The sequence below is a fragment of the Rhinoderma darwinii genome, chromosome 1 (assembly GCF_050947455.1).
Source record: "Rhinoderma darwinii isolate aRhiDar2 chromosome 1, aRhiDar2.hap1, whole genome shotgun sequence".
NCBI classification, from domain to species: Eukaryota; Metazoa; Chordata; class Amphibia; order Anura; family Rhinodermatidae; genus Rhinoderma; species Rhinoderma darwinii.
The window spans coordinates 156,389,440-156,412,502 of NC_134687.1; the positions used below are offsets into that span (position 1 = coordinate 156,389,440).

Below are 23,063 nucleotides of genomic sequence, written 5' to 3' on the forward strand. Positions count from 1 at the left end.
TATTAGAATAAAAAGTGATCAAAAAGTCGCACGTATCCAAAAATGGTACCTATAAAAACTATAGCTCGTCCCGCAAAAAACAAGCCCTCATACACCTCCGTCGACAAAAAAATTAAAAAAGTTATGGTTCTCACAACTTGGCGACAGAAAAAATACATTCTTTTTACAAAAGTAATTTTATTGTGCAAAAAGTTGTAAAACATAAAAAAGTCCTATAAAATAGGTATCGCCAGAATCGTACTGACCCACAGAATAAAGTTAACATGTAATTTATAACGCATGGTGAACGCTGTATAAAAAAAACGAAAAAAGCTGTGCCAGAATTGCGTTTTTTTGTTTACCTGGCATCCCAAAAAATAGGATAAAAGGTGATCAAAAAGTCACATGTACCCCAAAATGGTACCAATAATAACTACAGCTCGTCCCGCAACAAACCAGCCCTCATACCGCTACGTCTATGAAAAATAAAATGAGTTATGGCTCCAATAAGTCAGGAAATAAAAAAATATGCAGTTGTGCCCGAGGGGAACATTTCTTCTGTTTCAAGAGGCGATTTATCAAGGACCTAAAATTAGTGAACCAGGAAGGGGAGAGCCCAAACATATCCGCTGGAAGCGACGGTGCCCGTATTATACCAGGACAACACTTCTCAGCAAAATTCCCCAAACTACAGAAGGTGCGGAGTGTGGACCAAAAGAAATAAGAAATGACACCATATATCAGTGCGACACTGGCCTGTGCGGAAAGGATTGCTTCACAGCGTAACACACATCTGCGTAATCTATGGATTATTTTATTTTTTTATATACCACCTGACTATGCCCCTTATATACTCCGCCCCGCTTACATATACCCCCACATTATAAAACACCAGCAATACTCAAACAAATATAGTACCAAGCAAAATCCGCTCTCCAAAAGCCAAATGGTGCTCCCTCGGCTCTGAACCCTACAGCGTCCCCAAACAGCAGTTTCCTTCAACATATATGGCATCGTCATACCCGGGAGAACCCTTTTAACAATTTTTGGGGTGTGTGTCTCCAGCGTCATAAGCTGGGCATGACATATTTGCCACTGAATGGCATATCTAGGGAAAAATATAAATTTTTAATTTGCACCATCCGCAGCGCATTCATTTATGGAAAAGACCTGTGGGGTGAAAATGCTCACTACACCCCTTAATAAATGCCTTGAGGGGTGCAGTTTCCATAGTGGGGGTCACTTATCAGGGGTTTCTTTTTATTATTTCACATCTGAGCCTCTGCAGTTGTGAACCAATACTTTGTAAATCGCCAAATTAGGCCTCCACTCCGCATGGTACTCTTCACTCCTGAGCCCTGTCATATGTCCAGACTAAAGATTAGGGCCACATGTAGGGTGTTTCTAAGACCGGGAAACACTGCATAATAATTAGAGAGCTGTCTTGTTATGGTGGCACAAGCCGGGCACCACATATTGGCATATCTATGGAAAAAAATCCAATTTTCACTCTGCAACATCGAGTGAACACTAATTTCTACAAAACACCTGCAGGGTTAAAATGCTTACTACACCCCTTGGTAAATGCATTGAGGGGTGTAGTTTCCAAAATTGGGTCACTTCTGGGGGGTTTCCACTGTTTTGGGCCCACAGGCGCCCAGAAACCAATCCAGCAACATCTGCACTCCAAATGGCGGTCCTTCCCTTCTGAGTCCTGCCGTTTGCCCAAACAGCAGTTTATGACCACATATGGGGTATTGCCGTACTCGGGAGAAATTGCTTTACAAATGTTGGGTTCTTTTTTTCCTTTATTTGTTGAGAAAATGAAAACATTTGCGCTAAAGCTACGTCTTATTGAAGAAAAAGGACTGTTTTTATTTTCACTGCCTAATTCTAATAAATTCTATGAAACATCTGTGGGGTCAAAATGCTCACTACACCCCTAGATGAATTCCTCAAGAGGTGTAGTTTCCTAAATGGAGTCCCTTTTTGGGCGTTTTCATTGTTTTGTCCCCTCAGGGGCTTTGCAAATGTGACCTGGCCTCCGCAAACCATTCCTGCTAAATGTGATCTCAAAAAGCCAAATAGTGCTCTTTCCCTTCTAAGCCCTGCCGTGTGTCCAAACAGCCGTTTATTACCACATGTGGTGTATTGTTTTACTCGGGAGAAATTGCTTTACAAATTTTGTGGTCCTTTTTCTCCTTCAGTCCTTCTGGAAATGAGAAAAAATTAGCTAAACCTAGATTTTTTTTGAAAAAATGTAGATTATTATTTTCAGGGCCTACTTCCAATAATTTCTGCAAAAAAACTGTGGGGTCAAATCGCTCACTATGCCCCTAGATAATTTCCTCAATGGGTGTAGTCTCCAAAATGGGGTCACTTGTGGGGGGGTTTCCACTGTTTTATCCCCTCAGGGGCTTTGTAAATGTGACATGGCCTCCGCAAACCATTCCTGCTAAATTTGAGTTCCAAAAGCCAAATGGCGCTCTTTCCCTTCTCAGCCTCGCCGTGTGTCCAAACAGCCGTTTATTACCACATGTGGGGTATTTTTTTACTCGGGAGAAATTTCTTTACAAATTTTATGGTGCTTTTTCTCCTTTAGTCCTTGTGGAAATGAAAAAAAATTAGCTAAACCTACATTTTATTTGAAAAAATGTAGATTTTCATTTTCACAGCCTACTTGCAAATATTTCTGCAAAAAACCTGTGGGGTCAAAATGCTCACTATACCCCTAGATAATTTCCTCAAGGGGTATAGTTTCCAAAATGGGGTCACTTGTTGGGGGTTTCCACTGTTTTGTCACCTCAGGGGCTTTGTAAATGTGACATGGCCTCCGCAAACCATTCCTGCTAAATGTGAACTCCAAAAGCCAAATAGCGCTCTTTCCCTTCTCAGCCACGCCGTGTCTCCAAACAACCGTTTATTACCACATGTGAGGTATTGTTTTACTCGGGAGAAATTGCTTTACAAATTTTGCGGTGCTTTTTCTCCTTTAGTCCTTGTGGAAATGAGAAAAAAAAAATCGCTAAACCTACATTTTCTTTGAAGAAATGTTGATTTTAATTTTCACGGCCTACTTCCAATAATTTCTGTAAAAAACCTGTGCGGTCAAAATGCTCACTACACCCCTAGATAATTTCCTTGAGGTGTCTACTTTCCCAGATGGGTCACTTTTGGGGGATTTTTACTGTTTTGTCACTGCAAGAGGCCTTCAAACCTGACATGGTGCCTAAAATATATTCTAACAAAAATAAGGCCCCAAAATCCACTAGGTGCTCCTTTGCTTCTGAGGCCGGTGCTTCATTCCAGTAGCACGCTACGGCCACATGTGGGATATTTCCTAAAACTGCAGAAACTGGGCAACAAATAATGAGCTGCATTTCTCTGGTAAAACCTTCTGTGTTATAAAAAAAATTGTATTAAAAATTTATTTCTGCAGAAAAATATGAAATTTGTAAATTTCACCTCTACTTTGCTTTAATTCCTGTGAAATGTGTAAAGGGTTAAGACATTTTGTAAATGCTGTTTTGAATACTTTGAGGGGTGAAGTTTTTAAAATGGGGTAACTTTTTGGGGGTTTCTAATATATAAGGCCCTCAAAACCACTTCACAACTGAACTGGCCCCTGTAAAAATAGCCTTCTGAAATTTTCTTGAAAATGTGAGAAATTGCTGCTAAAGTTCTAAGCCTTGTGAGGTCATAGAAAAATAAAAGGATGTTCAAAAAACGATGCCAATCTAAAGTAGACATATGGGTGATGTTAATTAGCAACAATTTTGTGTGGTATAACTGCCTGTCTTACAAGCAGATACATTTAAATTGAGAAAAATTCAAATTTTTGCAATTTTTCGCTAATTTTTGGTGTTTTTCACAATTAAATACTGAACATATCAAGCAAATTTTGCCAGTAACATAAAGTCCAATGTGTCATGAGAAAACAATTTCAGAATCGCTTGGATAGGTGAAAGCATTCCGGAGTTATTACCACATAAATTGACACATGTCAGATTTGAAAAATGAGGCTCTGTCAGGAAGGTCAAAAGTGGCTAAAGAGGGAAGGGGTTAAGGGGCGTTTTTAAACTGTGTTACTGCAAACGACAGCCCTTCTAATTACTGCCCTTGTAAATTGATTATACTAACTTTACCAATTATATTTACTTTTACTACATCACACATTTTAACATAGGATGGTTTCAGGCTTTGTGATAGTATTCCTGCAATATCTCTGTGGGTCTAGAATGGCTTAGCGGTTAATACCTAATATCTCTGGGGATCTAGGGTGATATTATCTATGGTGGTCTAGGATGGTATGGGCTAATATCTAATATCCCTGGAGGGCTAGGGTGGTTAAAAAAAAAAAAAAAAAATTATATATATATATATATATATTGAAGCTTGAGAATGCCCTCATTGAGAGGGTGAAACATTGCTATTGTGAACACTGGGTGAATAAAAATTTTTGTTGACCGTTATGCTTGGAGTGCTGCTTCCATCTGTGGTTTTTGAAGTTGTGAAAGAAGGTGAAGTCAGGGCCGCCCTTAGGATAGATGGCGCCCCGTGCAAAATTTTCTTTTTCTCTGGGCTTGGCAACTTTGCATCTGCCTTTCCACCCGGGTGCTCCTTCTCTGCTCTTGGTGTAACTACCGCTTCAGAAATACAAGCAGGGGAAGGGAGCCAGCGCAGTGCCCCCTTCCACCTGCTGGAGTGATGCGCCCTGTGCGATGGCACAGGTCGCACACCCCAAAAGCTGGCCATTGGTAAAGTGGGCATTTGCCTAGAAGCTAGCACCTGCCTGAGAAGGCTTTCTCATTGTGCAGCTCCATTTCGCAACTGCTCTGTCTGTCTGTCTATCTATCTATCTATCTATCTATCTATCTATCTATCTATCTATCTATCTATCTATCTATCTATCTAAAGAGAGAGAGAGAGAGAGAGAGAGAGAGACTGAGAGAGTCCCCTGTCCAGCAGCACCAGCACAAATAATGGATGGGTGCTCGCCTTAGGAAACCAATTTCTGGTTCCAAATCTTGCAATATGTTTTCAAGAATAGGCAGCACTCCGATTCAAAGTGAAAAAAGTGGGTTATTATTAGCCCTTGCTATATATAGCAGGGAAATACAGCCTATAATTTAGTTGTATTTAATCTAAATAAGTCCAGAATTCGTATACAGATCACAGCACTGTTTTTCTTATATACACCGTATTCCAAATTATTATGCAAATGTTATTTTTCGCTGATTTTCTAGTCGATGCAAATGACAGTCATCAACCGTTGGAGTATAATGCAAATTTTATTGAACAAATCTAATGATAACAGATTTTTTTTTAGAAGTAAAAAACTCAAAATGCACTGTTTCAAATTATTATGCACAACAGAGATCAAAACATTAAAGCACAGCGTTGTTCGCTATGTGCGGTCTTATACGGACATATTAACGTTACTGAAGTGTTTAGACAGTGAATAGACATTCCTTCCAGCAAGGACGGGATGTCTATTCACAATCCCGACACTTTGTTAACGTTTCTGTGGTACTTACAGCAGAGCAAGCGTAATCTCGCGAGATCATGCTGTAAATGACAGGTTACAGGGAGATCACGCTTTGCTCTGCTGTAAGTACTACAGAAACTTTAGCGAAGTATCGGGATTGTGAATAGACATCCCGTCCTGGCTGGAAGGAATGTCTATTCACTGTCTAAACACTTCAGTAACGTTAATATGTCAGTATAAGACAGCACATAGCGAACAACGCAGTGTCACTACGTGCTGACTAAATGAATGGGGAGAAGTGCATGACGCTGATTGGTCAGCGTCATACACTCCTCTGTACAACGCCCACTTGGTCTAAAGTAAAAACACGCCCACTTGGGCATTAACAAAGTAATTAGCATAAAGATAAAATCGCTCCAAACGTGGTAAAAATAGATAGTTTTTCTAAATAAAAACCACTGCTGTTACCTACATTACAGCGCCCATCTCCTTATGTAGGAGATAGGGCACTTATAATGTGGTGACAGAGCCTCAAACTAGGCTGTGTCATTAAAGGGGTTTTCCAGGGATACAACATTTTTGTACTTATACTCCATGCCTAAATTTAATAAACTTCCTAATATGCATTGTGTCAAAAATCGGAACACATTTGTACCTATTCCCCCTACCTCTGGACGGCCGGAAGTCCTGCTTTTCATTCAAGTGTTTTCTTACTTCGACAAATGCTCGTGCACGAGAGTTATTATGCAGACGGACCTGTGTCGATACCTTACAGAGTATTGACACAGGTGTGTCATTGAAGCATAAGCAAAGAATGACTAGTATAATGAGGCTGTGGACAAATAGGATGCCTAAAACCAGGGACTTCTGACGTATACCCGGGTTTGAGGCATCCTATTGGTCCACAGCCTCCTCAATGCCCACCCAATTAATTGTTTGATTATGCTTCAATGCCCGCTCCATTTCCTTTGTGTCCTTTCAGATAACTCGATAACTCCGTGCTTGTGCACTGCCCCTCGCAAAAATTGTGTCTCCCTGGAAAACCCCTTTAACCCCTTAAGGACATAGCCGGTTTTGGCCTTAAAGACTAAGCCAATTCTTTCAAATCTGACATGTGTCACTTTATGTGGTAATAACTTTGGAATGCTTTTACCTATCCAAAACGATTCTGAGATTGTTTTCTCGTGACATATTGTACTTTATGTTAGTGCAAAAGTTTGGTCGATAAATTCAATATTCATTTGTGAAAAACATCAAAATTTAGAGAAAATTTGCAAAAATGAGCGCTTTTCTAAATTTAAATGTATCGGCATGTAAAACAGATAGTAATACCATACAAAATAGTTACTAGTTTACATTTCCCACATGTCTACTTTAAGTTGGTATTGTTTTTTTTTAACGGTCTTTTCTTTTTCTGTGACGTTACAAGGCTTAGAACTTTAGCAGCAATTTCTCACATATTCAAGAAAATTTCAAAAGGCAATTTTTTCTGGGACCAGTTCAGATGTGAAGTGGCTTTGAGGGGCCCATACAATACAAACCCCAATAAATCACCCCATTTTAAAAACTGCACCCCTCAAAGTATTCAAAACAGCATTAAGAAAGTTTCTTAACCATTTAGGCGTGTCACAAGAATTAAAACAAAGTAGGGGTGATATTTATAAATGTAATTTTTTTTGCAGAAATTCATATCTAATCCTTTTTTTTCTGTAACACAGAGGGTTTTACCAGAGAAACGCAACTCAATATTTATTGTCCAGATTCTGCAGTATTTAGAAATATTCTACGTGGCCCTAGTGTGCTAATGTACTGAAACACAGGCATCAGAAGCAAAGGAACACCTAGAGGATTTTGGAGCCTTCTTTTTATTAGAATATATTTTAGGCATTTAGGTTTGAAGAGGTCTTGTGGGGATAAAACCGTGGAAACACTCCCAAAAAGACACAATTTGGTTATCTACATCCTCAAGGAATTTATCAAGGGGTATAGTGACCCCACAGTTTTTTTGCTGAATTTAGTGTAATGAGGCCGTGAACATGAAAATCAAAATTTTTTCCAATAAAACTTAGAAATTTTGAATTTTTAAAACGCATAAAAGGACAAAAAAACAGCCCAACATTTGAACAGCAATTTCTTCAGATTAGGCAATACCCCATATGTGGTAATAAACTGCTGCTTGGACACATGGCAGAGCTCAGAAGGGTAGGAGCACCATTTGGCTTTTGGAGCTCAAGTTTTGATGCAATGGTTTTTGGGTTCCATGTCGCATTTGCAAAGCACCTGTGGGACCAAAACAGTGGAAAACCCCAAAAAGTGACCCCACTTGGAAAACTACACCCCTCAAGAAATTTATCGAGGGTTATAGTAAGCATTTTGACCCCAGAGATGTTTTGCTGACTTTAGTGAAATTAGGCCGTGAAAATGAAAATCTACATTTTTTTCTAATAAAACGTAGTTTTAGCTCATATTTTTCCATTTTCACAACAAATAAAAGGAGAAAAAGCACCCCAATATTTGGAAAGCAACCTCTACAGAGCACAGCAATACCCAATATGTGGCAATAAACTGCTGTTTGGACCCACGGAAGGGCTTAGAAGGGAAGATTCACCATTTGGTTTTTGGAGCTAGAATTGTGCTGGAATGATTTGCAGTGCCATGTCACATTTCCAAATCCTCTGCAGCCCCATTTGGGAAACTACAGCCCTGAAGGAATTTATCTAAGGGTATAAGAAGCATTTTGACCCCACAGGTTTTTTGCTGAATTTTGTGGAATTAGGCCATGAAATTGAAAATCTAAATTTTTGCAGATAAAATTTGGACATTTTCAATTTTTACAAGGAATTAAAGGAAGAAAAAGCATCCCAACATTTAAAAAGCAATTTTTCTTGATTACGGAAATATCCTATAAGTGGTAGTGAACTGCTGTTTGGACACATTGCAGGGCTCAAAAGGGAAGGAGCATTAATTGGAGCTCAAATTTAGCTGGAATAGTTTTAGGGTGCCATGTCACATTTCGAAAGCCCTTGCGGGGGCAAAACGGTAAGAAGCCCCCAAAAGTGAACCCATTTGGGAAATTACACACCTTAAGGAATCTATCTAGTGGTATAGTGAGCATTTAGACCCCACAGGTCTTTTGCAGAATTTATTGGAATTCGGCCATAAAAATTTAGTTAGAGTTAAATTTTTTAATTTTCACAAGGGATAAAGGAGAAAAAGCCGCACAACATTTGTAAAGCAATTTCTCCCGAGTACGGCAATACCCCACATATGGTCATAACCTGCTATTTGGATACACAGCAAGGCTCTAAAGGGAAGGAGTGCAATTTGGTTTTTGGAGTGGAGATTTTACAAAACTAGCTTTCTGACACCATGTTGCATTGTGCGGAGGTTCCAGTACAGTGGAAAGCCCCGAAAAATTATCCCATTTTCGAAACTACATGCATGAAGAAAACTTTATCTAGAGGTATTGTGAGCATTTTGACCCCGAAAGTGTTTTGCAGAAATTAATGCACTGTGGATGTTGCAGATTGAAAATTTCCATTTTTCCACTGATATGCCATTTCAGAGACCAATATGTTGTGCCCAGCTTGTGCCACTGGAGACACACACCCTATAAATTGTTAAGCGGGCACTCCAGAGTACAGTAATACCCCATATGTGGTCATACACTGCTGTTTGGGCACACTATCAGGCTCAGAAGGCGCGCCATTTGGCTTTTGGAGCATAGATTTTGCTTGGTAGTAGTTTTGTTTGGGCTTTTATTGGTATTTCAGCTTATAATGTGGGGGCATATGTAAGCTGTACGGAGTACATCAGGGTATATTTAAGCTGTGCGGAGTACATCAGGGTATATGTAAGCTGTGTGGAGTACATCAGGGTACATGTAAGATTAGGATACGTCAGGGTATATGTAAGCTGGGCGGAGTGCATCAGGGTATATGTAAGCTGGGCGGAGTACATCAGGGTATGTGTAAGTTGGGCGGAGTGCATCAGGGTATATGTAAGCTGGGCGGGGTGCATCAGGGTATATGTAAACTGGGCGGAGTGCATCAGGGTATATGTAAGCTGGGCGGAGTACATCAGGGTATATGTAAGCTGGGCGGAGTGCATCAGGGTATATGTAAACTGGGCGGAGTACATCAGGGTATGTGTAAGCTGGGCGGGGTGCATCAGGGTATATGTAAGCTGTGCGGAATACATCAGGGTATATGTAAGCTGTGCTGAGTACATCAGGGTATATGTAAACTGTGCTGAGTACATCAGGGTATATGTAAGCTGTGCAGAGTACATCACGGTATATGTAAGCTGTGTGGAGTACATCAGGGTATATGTAAGCTGTGCTGAGTACATCAGGGTATATGTAAACTGGGCAGAGTGCATCAGGGTATATGTAAGCTGGGCGGAGTACTTCAGGGTATATGTAAGCTGTGCGGAGTACATCACGGTATATGTAAGCTGTGTGGAGTACATCAGGGTATATGTAAACTGTGCGGAATACATCAGGGTATATGTAAGCTGTGCTGAGCACATCAGGGTATATGTAAGCTGTGCTGAGCACGTCAGGGTATATGTAAGCTGGGCGGAGCGCGTCAGGGTATATGTAAGCTGGGCGGAGTGCGTCAGGGTATATGTAAGCTGGGCGGAGTGGATCAGGGTATATGTAAACTGGGCGGAGTGCATCAGGGTATATGTAAACTGTGCGGAATACATCAGGGTATATGTAAGCTGTGCTGAGTACATCAGGGTATATGTAAGCTGGGCGGAGTGCGTCAGGGTATATGTAAGCTGGGTGGAGTGCATCAGGGTATATGTAAACTGGGCGGAGTGCATCAGGGTATATGTAAGCTGTGCGGAGTACATCAGGGTATATGTAAGCTGGGCGGAGTACATCAGGGTATATGTAATCTGGGCGGAGTACATCGGTATATGTAAGCTGGGCGGAGTACATCAGGGTATATGTAAGCTGGGTGGAGTGCATCAGGGTATATGTAAACTGGGCGGAGTGCATCAGGGTATATGTAAGCTGTGCGGAGTACATCGGTATATGTAAGCTGGGCGGAGTACATCAGGGTATATGTAAGCTGGGTGGAGTGCATCAGGGTATATGTAAGCTGGGCGGAGTACATCAGGGTATATGTAATCTGGGCGGAGTACATCGGTATATGTAAGCTGGGCGGAGTACATCAGGGTATATGTAAGCTGGGCGGAGTACATCAGGGTATATGGAAACTGGGTATATGGAAACTGGGTATATGGAAACAGGGTATATGGAAACTGGGCGGAGTACATCAGGTTATATGTAACCTGGGCGGAGTACATCAGGGCATAATAGGATGATGTAATAATGGGGTGAATGAATAATAAAATTAATAATCCATGGATTGGTGTGGTACGCTTTGAACCAACCTTATGCACAGGCCGGGTTTTTTGGGTATTGTACTAAATATCTGCACTCCAGTATTGCCTAATCTTTGACTTCTTCACTAGCCCTATAAGCAGCACAAGGCCCTAAAGTTTCCTAATCTCCTCTGCATCTACGGGGTTCACCTGTGGGGTCTAGCAAATACAGATGTGGGGTTTTTAGTGCAAAAACTACTGGAACGAAAAAATTTGTCTGGGCCGTCACATAATTTTGCATGATTGCTTTTTGAGAGTCATAACGTGTTATTTTTCCGTTGGCGGAGCTGTGTGAGGGTTTGTTTTTTGTGGAACGAGCTGTAATTTTTCTTGGTTCCATCTTGGGGTACATGCGACTATTTATTCCATTTTGTGGGAGACGAGGAAAGCAGAAAATAGCAATTCTAGCACGGTTTTGCTTCTTCTTTTTTACAGTATTCACCCTGCAGTATAAACAACATGTTAACTTTATTCTGTGGGTCGATACGATTACAGCGCCACCAAATGTATATCTTTTTTTTACGTTTTACTACTTACCCACAAAAAAAAAATACTATTTTCTAAAACAAAAAATCATGTTTTAGTGTCGCCATTTTAGGACCGCCATAACTTTTTTATTGTTTAGTTGATATCGCTGTGGGAGAGCTGGTTTGTGACGAACTGTAGTTTTTATGGGTACCATTTTTGAGTACTTGCGACTTGTTGATCACTTTTTATTAAAAAAGACAAGGTAATTAAAAAAAGAAATTCTGTCATTGTTTTTTATTTAATTTTTTACGGTGTTCACCGTGTGGTAAAAATAATGTGATATTTTTATAGTTCAGGCCGTTTCGAACGCGGCGTTACGTATTATGTATAGATTTTTTTAATGTTTTCATTTTTTTCAATTCTAAAAAGGACTTCATCAGGGAAACAGGGCGATTATTGTTGATTACCTAAAACTTTTTATTAATTTATTTTTCTTTAACATTTATTTTTTATTTTTTTCACACTTACCTGGGGACTTGAAGATCTGGTCTTCTGATCCCCGGTACAATACACTGCACTACTTATGTAGTGCTGTGTATTGTAACTGTAATTTTTCACCTGACAGTTAAGCCTATTAGGTCCTGCCTTGGGCAGGACCTAATAAACTTCCGTACCTGGTTGCCATAGCAACCATAGGCACCTGGGATCTCTCATGGTGGGGGCGGGGGGTACAGAGGGAGCCCCCTCCCTCAGTCAACCCCTTAAATGCGGCGGACGCCATTGACTGCCGCATTGAAGGGGTTAAAGGCCGGTGATTCAGCTGACACCCGCTGAAGATGAAGCGAGCACATCTCCTGTGCCTGCTTCATCTACGTGACGGGTCTGGTACGTCGGATTGCGGTAAGTTACTTGTTATGCCGACGTACCAGACCCGTCATTTTGCGGGAAGGGGTTAAAAGAAATGTGTCAAATTTTTTATTTTACTATTTTATGTGTTTTTATTTATTTCAATATTATATTGAAACAATTTATTTTTTCACATAATTTTTTTTGTTATTGACATATTTATGGGGGCTGCCATTTTTTTTTACTGCAACTGTGTATGTGTCTCTTTATGACACATACAGAGATGCTATATGGCAGCTACAGGGCATAGGAGAGTAGGGTCCAGAACCGACCCTATCTCCTATGCTTCTGCTGTTCTGACTGAACTGTGCATGCTCCGTTCACAGCGACCAGCATAGAAGCTGGTTTGTAGGGGTAAAGGTGATGCCATTTTGCTGAAGACCGGTTGCACAGCAGGTAAGGTTTGTGTGTGTGCTTATGGAGGGGGTTGTGTATGTGTGTGGGAGGAGGGTGTGTGTGTGTGTGTATGTATGCGTGGTGTGTGCGGCGGGTGCATGCAGGGTTGGGGGGGTGCACTTGTGTGGGGGTTTGTGCGTGAGTGGTTGTGGGGGGGGGGTGGTGTGTGGTTTGCGGAGTATCTGCATGTGTGGGGGGTGTTCATGTGTGGGATGGCTTCCATGGGTTTGCGGAGATTCGTTGGACTACTGCGATTGATCTACTTTTTTTAAAATAAAGCATAGACAACGTTTTTTTTTTATGCATCGCGTAAAAAATCACATTGCATGTACTAACGGTTCGCTTTCCCATTGATGTAAATGGGGAGCTTAATCAGATGTTTTTTTAGCGCTTAATTAGGACTCCCATTGACTATGGGAACATTTGGCGCATTTTGTGCGCCAAAGAACTGACGAGACACTTCTTTACACAACGTATTTTAAAAATGCTTGCGTAAAAAAAGCGCTATGTACTAACCGTGCGCTTTCCCATTGATGTAAATGGGAAGCTTAAAGAGGCTCTGCCACCACATTATAAGTGCCCTGTCTCCTACATAAGGAGATCGGCGCTGTAATGTAGGTGACAGTAATGCATTTTATTTTAAAAAAACTATCTTTTTTCACAGTTAGGAGAGATTTTGGTTTATGCTAATGAGCTTTCTTAATGCCCAAGTGGGCGTACTTTTACTTTCGACCAAGTGGGCGTTGTACAGAGGAGTGCATGACGCTGACCAATCGGCATCATGCACTCCTCTCCATTCATGTAGCATAAAGATTTTGTTTACAATGCAACGCCTACATAAACTGTATGCGGACATAAACTGTTCTGCTGTGCTATGGGCCACTACAACAGTTTATACTAAGTATGCTCAGTGCTTCCACTTACACATGAACAGTTAGCAAATCCTTTGTGAAAGAAATTAACCCCTTAAGGACGCAGCCTAGTTTTGGCCTTAAGGCTCAGAGCCCATTTTTCAAATCTGACATATTTCACTTTATGTGGTAATAACGTCGGAATGCTTAAACCTACCCAAGCGATTCTGAGATTGTTTTCTCGTGACACATTGGGCTTCATGTTCGTGGTAAAATTTGGTCGATATATTCAGTGTTTATTGGTGAAAAATTGCAAAATTTAGAGAAAATTTTGAAAAAATTGCATTTTTCAGAATTTAAATGCATCTGCTTGTAAAACAGACGGTTATACCACCCAAAATAGTTACTAGTTCACATTTCCCATATGTCTACTTTAGATTGGCATAGTTTTTTGAACATTCTTTTATTTTTCTTGGACGTTACAAGGCTTAGAACATAACCAGCAATTTCTCATATTTTTAAGAAAATTTCAAAAGCCTTTTTGTTAAGGTACCTCTTGAGTTATGAAGTGGCTTTGAGGGGCCTATGTATTAGAAACCCTGATAAAACACCCCATTTTAAAAACTAGACCCCTCAAAGTATTCAAAACAGCAGTTAGGTTTTTTAACCCTTCAGGCATTTCACAGGAATTAAAGCAAAGTGGAGGTGAAATTTTCAAATTTCATTTTTCTTGCTGAATTTCAATTTTATTCATTTTTTTTTCTGTAACATAGAAGGTTTTACCAGAGAAACACTACTAAATATGTATTGTCCAGATTCTGCAGTTTTTAGAAATGTCCCACATGTGGCCCTACTGCGCTCGTGGACTAAAACACAAGCCCTAGAAGCAAAGAAGCACCTAGTGCATTTGGAGTCCTCTTTTTTATTAGAATATATTTTAGGCAGCATGCCAGGTTTGAAGAGGTGTTGAGGTGTCAAAACAGTAGGAATCCCCCAATAGTGACCCCATTTTGGAAACTACACCCCTCAAGGAATTCATTTAGGGTTGTTGTTAGCATTTTGACCACACAGTTTTTTCACAGCACCTATTTCAATTGGGCTGTGACATTAAAAAAATGTCATTTTTTCCAATAAGATGTAATTTTTTACCAAAATTTCTTATTTTCACAGGGAACAAAATACTCAATTTTGTTGCCCAATTTCTCCTGAGTGCATCAATACCCCATTTGTGGCAATAAACTGCCGTTTGGGCCCATGGGAGGCCTCAGAAGGGAAGGAGCGCTGTGTGTTCTTTGGAGTACAGATTTTGCTGGTTTGGTTTTCGGGTGCCATGTCGCATTTGCAGAGCCCCAGAGGTATCAAAGCAATGGAAACGCACCAGAAGTGACCCCATTTTGGAAACTACACCCCTCAAGGAATTCATTTATGGGTAATGTGACCATTTAGACTCCATAGTTTCTTCACAGAACTTATTTGAATTGGGCTGGGAATTAAAAAAAAAATTTTTTTTTCCAATAATATGTCATTTTAGCTCAAAAATTCTTATTTTCACAAGAAATAAAATACTCCATTTTGTTGCCCAATTTGTCCTGAGTGCGGCAATACCCCATTTGTGGTGATAAACTGCCGTTTGGGCCCATGGGAGGGCTCAGAAGGAAAGGAGCGCTGTGTGTTCTTTGGAGTACAGATTTTGCTGGATTGGTTTTCGGGTGCCATGTCGCATTTGCAGAGCCCCAGAGGTATCAAAGCAATAGAAACCCACCACAAATGACCCCATTTTGGAAACTACACCCCTCAAGGAATTCATTTATGGGTGTTGTGACCATTTTGACCCCATAGTTTTTTCACAGAACTTATTTGAATTGGGCTGGGAATGAAAACAAAATTATTTTTTTCAAATAATATGTAGTTTTGGCTGAAAATTTCTTATTTTCACAAGAAACAAAATACCCCATTCTGTTGCGCAATTTGTTCTGAGTGCCGCAATACCCCATTTGTTGTGATAAACTGCCGTTTGGGCCCATGGGAGGGCTCAGAGGGAAAGGACCACCATTTGGCGTACTGGGGATTTTCTAGTGCGAAGTCATGTATGCAGAAGCCCCTGAGGTACCAGTACAGTTGAAACCCGCAAGAAGTGACCCCGTTTTAAAAACTACACCCTTAAGGCATTCATCTAGAGGTGTAGTGAGCATTTTGACCGGAGACCTACACCCCATAAACTGTAATGTGGGTTCTCCCGGGTATGGCAATACCCTACATGTGGCTGTTATCAGCTGCCTGGACACACAGCAGGGCCCAGAGGGGAAAGACGAGGGGGGATAAGCTGTGTGGAGTGCATCAGGGTAAGTAAAATTGGGGTAAATTATAAACCAAGGGATGTATGATAAATTTTAAAACACTTTCATACAGAGCTCTGGTTATTCGGCACACGTGTCACATTGATATATTGTGTCATCCCTTATCCCCCTCTTATAGCAGACTTTGCACCTCTTTTGACTTTTTCCCTTCTTGCCAGTTTGGGGAACTTCTCCTGGAAAGTGTTGCCCTGGTACGATGCGTGTGGGCTCGCTTCCAGAAGTACTGGGTGCCCCCCCTTCTTGGTCCCTAAAGATTAGGTTCTTGATAATCACCTCTTGAAATTCCAGGAAAGTTCCCGTCTGGCCTGCACATCAACGTAGCACGTACGCATTGTACAATGCCATCTGTATGATGTGCCCGGCCAGCTTCTTATACCACACCGCATGGCGCTGTAGGGCTTCAGGGCTTGATCTTACAAGTCCATCCCTCCCATGTACCTATTGTAGTCCAGGATGCAGTCTGGTTTGGGGGTGGCCTTTCCTTCATATATCCTAAACCTGTAGGTATACCCTGATGCACTCTCACAGCTTATACATCTTCACGCCATACCTTGCCCTCTTACCAAGCAGGTACTCGCGGAATTGAACCCTCCCTTTAAAATGTACCAGGGACTCATCAATAGAAATACACTTCTCGGGGTGTATGCTTGGGAAAACCGGGCACTGGAACGGTCTAATAGGGGTCTCCGTTTATACAAACGGTCAAAACTGGGGTCATCTCGGGGTGGGCACGGCTCATTATCAGTATAATGTAAGAAGCGAAGTTTTGCCTCATTTATTTATTTTTTTAGGTTCTAGTTCAGTTCTGAAGTTGCTTTGAGGGGCCCATATATTAGAAACCCCTATCAAATACCCCATTTTAGAAACTAGACCCCTCAAAGTATTCACAACAGCATGTAGAAAGTTTATGAACCCTTTAGGTGTTTCACAAAAATTTAGAGCAAAGTAGAGGTGAAATTTACATTTTTTTTTTGTCAGAAAATCCTCTTTATACCATTTTTTTTATAACACAAAAGGATTTATCAGTGAAACGCAACTTAATACGTATTGCCCGGATTCTGCAGTTTTGAGAAATATCCCACATGTGGCCCTAGTGCGGTAATGGACTGAAGCACCGGCCTCCGAAGCAAAGGAGCACCTAGTGGATTTTGAGGCCTCTTTTTTATTAGGCACCATGTCCGGTTTGAAGAGGTCTTGTGGTGCCAAAACATTGGGAACCCCCCAAAAGTGACCCCAATTTGGAAACTAGACCCCTTGAGGAATCCATTGTAGTTTTCTTGGGGTGCATGCGGCTTTTTGATCAGTTTTTATTCTATTTTTAGGTGGCGTGGTGACTAAAAAACAGCAATTCTACAATTGTTTTTTTCTTCTTTTTTTTTTACAGCGTTCACCGTGCGCTATAAATGACATATTCACTTTATTCTGCGGGACGATACGATTACGGCGATACCAGATGTTTATAGTTTTTTTTTATGTCTTATGGCGTTTGCACAATAAAATACGTTTTGTAAACAATCATTCACTTTTTGTGTTCCCTTATTCTAAGAGCCAGAACGTTTTTATTTTTCAATCAATAAAGCCGTGCGAGGACTTATTTTTTGCGTAACGAACTGTAGTTTCGATCAGTACCATTTTTCGGTACATGCGACTTTTTGATCTCTTTTTATTCCATTTTTTGGGAGGTGAAGTGACCAAAGAATTGTGATTGTGGTTCGGTTTATTATTATTTTATTTTACGGCGTTCACCGTGCGGGATAAATAATGAAATAATTTTGTAGTTCAGGCCGTTACGGACGCGGCGATACCAATTATGTATAGTTTATTTGTTTGTTTATATATTTTTATTAATAATAAAGGACTGATAAGGGAAAAGGGGGGATTTTTACTTTTAATACTTTTAAATCTTTTATTTTCTTATTTTTACACATCTTTTTTTAACTTTTTTTTAACTTTATTACTTTGTCCCACTAGGGAACTTGAGGGCAGGAGGCCCTGATCGCAATTCTAATACACTGCACTACATGCGTAGTGCAGTGTATTAGAACTGTCAGCTACTCACTGACAGCAAGCATAGTGGGTCCTGACGTTGTCAGGACCCACTAGGCTTCCGTCTATGGCATAGCCGGACGCCATTGTTTGGTGTCCGGTTGCCATAGTCACCATCGCCGGCCGCTATCGCGTAGCAGGCCGGCGATGGCAGCTTAACCCCTAAAAAGCCGCGATCTCTATAGAACGCGGCTTTTAAGGGGTTAATCAGCGGGGACACAGCGATCGGTCCCCGCTGTAGGAGCTGTGACAGCTGCTGAACAAGACAGCAGCGTCACAGCTCCTGTATGTGTCGGGAGGACGGCCGAAACGGCCGTTACTCCCGAGACGTACTATTACGGCATGGAGCGCGAACGATACAGCTGCCATGACGTAATAGTACGTCAAGGAGCGGGAAGGGGTTAACTAACTCTACCATTTTGTCTTATATTGAAGTTAAAATGGAAGTATAGACTATAAGGTTGATGCTTGGAGAGTGTATTGATGTGTGTTTTGTGTGTGTAAGAGAATCTTTGCTGGATATCAAAAGAGTTGACTTGACAACTTTACAAGACTTATTCTGACTAAGGGAAAAAGCAGAGGCCACAAGACCATGCCGTCCACAGAAGATAATACAGGAGAGATGCCTCCTAAAGTAAAATTAGTCACAGATAATGAATTGATAGGAAATATTCCAATGCCAAGAAAAATTGTGAATGTAATCTTATTTTGGTTTGTGCAAACGCAAGATAAAATATTGTAGCTGATGTAGTAGTGTCCAGCCTAAAAATCACTGGCGGATCATCATTAGGACGGTTTGGGCGGCCATGGGCTCCCTGGGAGCCTTGGGCCCCGGGTGTCTGCCCGAACCGCACGGGTCCCCTCATGCCCAGTGGCGTTGCTAGCACCCTTCTCTGCTCTACACACTGTAACGTCTATGGCCGAGGGCCGTCGTTCAGACTTACCCTCTGACGGCCCCGGCCATGGACGTCTGTGTTCTCGGCGGAATCTCCCTCCAGGGAGACGCCGGCAGTCACTTCCGAGTTCTGGGACTGTTTCCCGCAGGGTGCGCGCGCCCGCGCAGCCTTAAAGGGCCAGTACGCGTCCAGTTGCCATTAATCAGTAATTAGCCCAGAATGCTGCTGGACTATAAAAAGGGCTCTGCCCACATGATCCTTGCCTGAGCGTTGTTGTCTACCTAAGTTTGTTTTGCAAATGATCTCCCAGTGTTTTCCAGTTCCCAGTGTTACCCGTTCCTGCTGCCTGCACCCTGTATCCCGTGCCTCTGTGGCATCTACAGTGAAAGTCAAGTCGTGTCTTCCGCTGCATCTACTGTGCCATCTACAGTGAAAGTCAAGTAGTGTCTTCAGCTGCATTTACCGTGCCATCTACAGTGAAAGTCAAATTGTGTCACCGTTACGGTCTACATTGCCTCAGGTACCCGTTCTGGACTATACATTGTTTTGTACCTAGTTGGCCAGCTGCTATCCCGTGACGCGGTACGGCCCAGTGGGTCCACACCCCGCGCCGTGACACACACCTCTCCTCCTCTTGCTCCTGCTGTTACCAGTCGGGACGTGAGGGAGGGGGAGGGGAGACTGTCTGCGGCAGTACACTGTGTCGGGCCATCAAGCTGCTGAACGCCCTTCACAAATATCCTACATAAAAGGTAAGTGCATGTGTGTTTACAATGTGTACTTTATGTGTGTATAATGTGCATATTCGTGTGTGTCTGTGATGTGTACATGTGTGTGTTTGTGTATGTATGTGTATATATATATATATAGTGCGTGTGTATGTATGTATATATATATATAGTGTGTGTGTGTATGTATGTACATAGTTTGTGTGTATGTATATATAGTGTGTGTGTATGTATATATAGTGTGTATGTATGCATGTATATATATATATAGTGTGTGTGTGTGTGTGTATGTATGTATGTATGTATATAGTTTGTGTGCATATATATATATATATATATATATATATATATATATATATAGTGTGTGTGTATGTATATATATGTATAGTGTGTGTATGTATTTATGTATATATATATATATATATACATATATATACTGTATGTATAGTATATATAGTGTGTGTATGTATGTATAGTATGTGTGTATATATAATATATGTATTTCTGCAGCAATTCCGCAGAAACTAGCAGGAATTCCGCTGCAGAAAAAAAGCACCATTTCCTGCGTTTTTTGCTGCAGAAAATGGTGCGCATCTTGCTGCGTTTTTCTCACTGCTGGGAGATGTTGACATCTCCTCTGAAAAACGAAGCAATTCAGTCCACTATCCGCAGCAGGAATTGACATGCTGCGGCACGAAAAATACGCACTGCAGGACAACATTTCTGGTCTGAAATTTTACGCAGCGTCTGCATGACATTTGTTAAAGAGGCTCTGCCACCACATTGTAAGTGCCTTATCTCCTACATAAGGAGATCGGTGCTGTAATGTAGGTGACAGCAGTGCTTTTTATTTAAAAAAACTATCTATTTTTACCACTTTATTAGCGATTTTAGATTTATGCTAATGAGTTAATGCCCAAGTGGGCGTATTTTTACTTTAGACCAAGTGGGCGTTGTACAGGGGAGTGTATGTTGCTGACCAATCAGCCTCATGCACTCCTCTCCATTCATTTACTCAGTGCATAGGGATCCTGCTAGATCCTTATGTGCTATCTTATACTAACACATTAACAATATTGAAGTGTTTAGACAGTGAATAGACATTCCACAGGATGTCTATTCACAATCTCTGCACTTCGTTACGGTTTCTATGGTAGTTACAGCAGAGGAAGCGTAATCTCATTGTAACCTGTCATTTACAGCGAGATCTTGCTAGATCACACTTCCTCTGCTGTAACTACCACAGACAGGCATTTGTATTGGACAAGACCTTGAAATTCGCTACTGGATTCTACTATCAAGAATAAAGAAGGAAAAGAAGAAAATATTGGGATATAAAAAATACATATATATGTTCCTCTGTATACCTTCTATTTATGTACTGACCACAATATATGTGTTTAAGACACCAATAGTGTTGTATTTTTCTTTGCTGTTTCTTTGTATTTTTAATACTTATTTTTTAGATCAGTGACTTTGTGCCTACCGTTAGATTTGGCTAGCGGTTCGTCACCATGTAATTTTGATAACTTATACTGTATATTTATGCGCTAATTACGCTATTATAAAGTCTGCACTATATATACATATGTTGGTTTATGTGATTTTACCTTTGCACTTCTCCTTTTTTCAGCCATTTTTCATTATTTATTTTAACACGAGACTTAGCGTCTCCCTTATATCTGCGGACACTGAACGTGTGTCTCTGTGCCCTCAGTCTTAATACAGTTTTATATTCACCATGAATGTTTAGGGTTTTCTATGCATAACCTTTACCACATCCAAATGTTAGTGCCACTATTTTTGAGCACCATATGTATTTTTTCAATTGTTAATCACTTATCTTATTATTTTCGGTATCACATCCTTATTACCTATTTCTATCTATTTATTGTTCCACTAGGATGGCTCCGATTCACACTCTTTATACACGTCACTTACTTTTCTTTTCTCTTTTTTCTGTCAGTACATCGTTTCTTCTCTTTTTTCTTCTCTCCACCTTCCAATGAGGTGTGCGCATCTCCTGTACGACTCCGCTGTGTGGCTTTGCCTCGCTCCCGCCCCCCTTGGCGCACTGCGCATGCTCGGGATCCCTGTATGCGTCGGGGATTCGGGGCGTGCGCTACGGCGCCGGGGGCTGGAAGTGGGGCATGCCTCGCTTCCGGTTTTCGGCAGGGGATGCGCGCCGTTGTTCCTTGGAAGGTGGTAATTGAACCAAGTAAGCACACCTGTCGCACACCATATATAATGCTGTCTCAGTTTTTGATACGTCACACCCCTTGAGGAAGCAGACCGCGAAACGCGCGTTGGGGTTCAACAGCACACTTGATCGACTCTCTCGGGCCATTCACTATGGGTAAGACGACCTTTTGAATAGAGGGGTGGTGGCTGATTTTTCAGTCTGTGGACCTGTTTTTCAGGTGATTCATCTCCACTCTTCACCCTGTTCTTTGTATGTGAAGGTTGCACTTGTATTAGGATAGAACTATTCATCCGTACTATTAGACATTGTGCCCTTGTCCCATATTTTTTACCTAGATTGTTTGTTTATCTTGCCCTGGATTACTTCTGGGAGTCTCTCCTGTTGTGCTGTTTTGGAACTACAGAGTCCTTTTGTCCTTTTGGATTTTTTAACATTTTATGTGTATTTATGTATTAATAAAGGTATTTAATTTTACTATATTTGGCTATCCAGCTCCTTGATCTCCTTCTGTTTATATATTAAGCAACTCATTAGCATAAATCTAAAATCGCTAATAAAGTGGTAAAAATAGATCGTTTTTTTAAAATAAAAAGCACTGCTGTCATCTACATTATAGCGCCGATCTCCTTATGTAGGAGATAGGGCACTTATAATGTGGTGACAGAGCCTCTTTAAATCTCACTCACTTTGCTCCTAATGTATTCTGCGTATTTTCCGGGCGGAAAATACGCAGCAATTCCGTTAAGTGTGGACAAGCCCTAATACAGTAGCCGCAGAGTAGATTGAACAATTCTCATCCACACACTGCGTAAATGAGAAGTGGAAAAAAAACACTCAGAAATTGACATGCGGTCATATGGGATAAAATGTCATCCCAGGGCTGCAGTGTAGCGACGCTGTGTAGCACTATATACAAGGGGGGGGGGAGCGCTGCATGGCACTATATATAAGGAAGGGAGCGCTGTGTGCCACTATATACATGTTTATTACAGGAAATCCTTGTATTCCACATAAAGTCTTTGTGCAGTCCAGGACAGATAAGGGGATTGGTAACACCAATTTTTCTGTCAGGAGGATGTGTCCCTACACAGAGTGATACTGTCAGTATGTAGGGACACAGCCCTGTGAAAGGGGAATCGTAACACCCATTTGTTAATACTTGCGCAAAAAGGTAGTGTTAGCAATAGTTACGGCGCGGCAGGGTGGCGGTGGACAAGGGGGACACAAGTTTGTGTAACAGCCCAGGGCCTATGGTCTACTTAATCCGCCACTGCTAAAAATACTATATAAAACTTCCTTATATAGTATGGAGAAGAGCATTTGCCATCACATGCAAAGTGACATCCAT

At 41.2% G+C, this 23,063-nt stretch overlaps 1 protein-coding gene across 7 annotated transcripts in view; it reads right to left on the reverse strand.

Annotated features, from left to right (window-relative positions):
• BLTP1 (bridge-like lipid transfer protein family member 1) overlaps positions 1 to 23,063 on the reverse strand; it is a 381,561-nt gene that overhangs the window by 92,719 nt on the left and 265,779 nt on the right. The window lies entirely within an intron of this gene.